Here is a 3,201-nt window from a genome sequence, read left to right on the forward strand (position 1 = left end):
CAGAAAACTGGAAGCAAAGATGTGAAAAGTATTGGATGCAGTATCTACAGCAGACTGTAGTCATTGAAGAGAATAGTGGGATCTGTACACATATGATCAAAGGAGAGAATGCAAACACATTGTTTCTAGGAAAGCAAACTGGACTTTTTTTTAAACTTATAATATCAGTGCTAAAATGTATTATAATTTTAATAATACAAGCATGCACTTGGGTTAATGTGTTTTGCCACAGGGTGCTTGATAAATATTTCATAGATTCTGAATTTTTAACTAATCTATTCCTCTACTCAGCCTATGAAGAATACTTTTCAATCCTTGAGTATTTAATATCTACCCTTGCCTAATAATTCATTGCAATGTTTTGCTTTTATGGTGAGGAATTTCTTCTGTATACGTTCATGTATTCAACACGTATTTTTTGAATGATTATGTGCCAGCATTATTCCAGGTGCTAGGTATACATCAGAGAATAAACCAGAGAGATCTCGGTTCTCTTGCAACTTGGGTCTCAGTAGGAGAGATAGACACAATCATAAACATAGGAAGTATATAAGATTTTAGAAGGTGATAAATGCATGAAAAAGGAACCTAGAATAGCATGTGAAGCTGGATGATAGCATGGGTGGTGAGTCTACTTCTAAAATGGGATGGTCTGGGGCACCTGGGTGGCTCAGTTGGTTAGTCTTCCAACCCTCAATACTGACTTAGTTCTTGACCTCAGGGTCATGAGTTCAAGTACCACACTGGGCTCCACATTGGGTGTGGAGTCTACTTAAAAAAACAACATAAAACAAAGCGGGATGGAGGTGGGCTTCATTGAGAAGATGTCATTTGAGCAGATACTTGAAGGAGATCTTGCAGCTTTCTGAAGATCAAACTAATTAGATGGTCCTGCACTTTATTGATGTATTTCTTATTCCTTACTTTCTTTGTTTTGCTTTGGATAATCTTGATACATCAGCATACGGAAGTAAATAATGCTGATGAAATGTCTCTTCATCTTTATTAGCTAGAAATAGCTTGTATAGGCAAATTTATACGTAGCATAACTCAAACCTCAATTTTCCTCTACTTAAAGTCCAGAAGAAGAGGATTCTTGAACTTGCAAGCTAAGCAGCAATCTCAATCTTTTGATGTAAGCTTTAAATAAAACCTTATTATCTTAAAGATAAATTTTATATAAATCAAAATCCAGACTCCTTGCTTTGCTGATGTGAGAGTTGCTGCTTTCATAATATTTAAGTCATTTTAAAAAAAATACCTGGAATATGAAAAATTGAACACTCATTCCTTGTTTAATTTTATTCTGGTTTTTCAGTTTTAATTTTTTCCCCCCTCAATCACATATGTTTGCCATATACTAATTAGAATTCGAAAACCACCATGATGCACACTGAAAGGGTTACAGAATTTCTAACAAGGAGGAAAAGATGAATGCAATTTAAAAATTACAATTTTGACAAGAAACATATATATTCTTATTAGCCTAAGTAATGTTGTCATGAAATATTAATTGCATACTCCATGATTCTGAATCTAATTTTAGCTAATTTAGAAGGATCGTTAGAAACAAATCCAGTTATCTTTGATGTCTTCCCAAGAGCATTTTATTTCCCTTTTCTTTTTCTTTGTAGCTCTCCTTCCTTTTGTTCCAGTTCCTTGCAAGTTCAAATCATATATGCATGAGTAGACATTTTTTCTGTAAAATTAAGATCCCAGCATCCACAATGTTCAACAGATTGCCTCCTTTACTTTCATTTCAGACAAACTTTCTTTAACCATCTAATAATAGCATGCAAAGTTAAGCAAGTTCATACTATGCAATTTTATGTACATTAAAATGATGTCTCTTTATCTTACACATCCAATTTCTACCCAAAGCACACAACTGTCAGTTTTTTTTTATTCACGCTCTAAATTGACATTGAGTATTCCAAAAGATATGTGTAACTACATCATTTCTTGTAAGTGTGAGCACATCATATTCTTTTGAACGTGAATCAGTAGATTTCAGTTGTTCGTTTGTGAAAGGATCTTCATTTTGGCATGCTTGTACTAGGGAAACATCCTAATGCTCAGCCATGAAGCCCCATTTACATGAATTATGATACAGTCATACAATGAAAAAATATAGAGTTATTCAAGAAGAGCAGACGTTTGTGTGTTAGATCTGAAAAGTGTCTGTTGTATATTGCTAATATCTATTCACCAATGTTCATTATCACCTAGGTTTATTATGGTTTTAATTTTAACTTTGAAAGCCGTTAAGTAGGAAAAAGCATCTGATTCAATGCTACATACTGTTAATTATTTGAAATCTAACTTCATTATGTCCTAAATGCTCATTGAATTTCAGTCTGTTTCTTACTATTATATTCTGCTCCATTTTCTCTTTCTCAGAAAAACAGAAAACTATTTCTTTCTAAATTCTAATATAAGTGTCATTTCTTTAGTTGGGGAAACTTTAATTAATAAATTAATTTGAAGTATTTATCACATTTACAGCATAGCTTTCATTTCAAGAACAGGTAATGTATTTCTATTTAGTCAAGACTTCTTGTATCAAAGTTTACAAATTAAGTTGTCTTTTGATTCCTTATAGTTTATCTTAAATGTGCTGCATTTACTTTATCCCTTAATTTATTGTTATTAGATAGCTTCTCATATTTTCTAATGCATTGTTACATGTATATGAATGCTACTGATGTCATGTCAACTTTGTAACCAGAAATTGTAAGGAAGTATCTTTTCTTTCATACAATTTCCCATTCTAAACTAGTTCTTTTGTCACTGATATGTGGAATTTAAGAAACAAGGCAGAGGATCATAGGGGAAGAGAGGAAAAAATGAAACAAGAAGAAACCTGAGAGGGGGACAAACCATAAGAGACTCTTAATCTCAGGAAACAAACAGGGTTGCTGGAGTGGAGGAGGGTGGGAAGGATAGGGTGGCTGGGTGATGGACATTAGAAGGGTATGTGCTATGGTGAGTGCTGTGAATTGTGTAAGACTGATGAGTCACCGACCTGTACCCCTGAAACAAATAATATATTATATGTTATTTAAAAAGCAAAAAGAAAACAAAAAAACCCTATTCTTTTCATTTTTCAGGTACCGTGTCAATTACAAATAGTTTTTCTACTTCCTTTCCAACAGTTACACTTTGACTTTCTCTAAGTCTAATCTTATTGAATAATGTATA

The sequence above is a fragment of the Ursus maritimus genome, unplaced genomic scaffold (genome assembly GCF_017311325.1).
Source record: "Ursus maritimus isolate PB19 unplaced genomic scaffold, ASM1731132v1 scaffold_3, whole genome shotgun sequence".
NCBI lineage: Eukaryota > Metazoa > Chordata > Mammalia > Carnivora > Ursidae > Ursus > Ursus maritimus.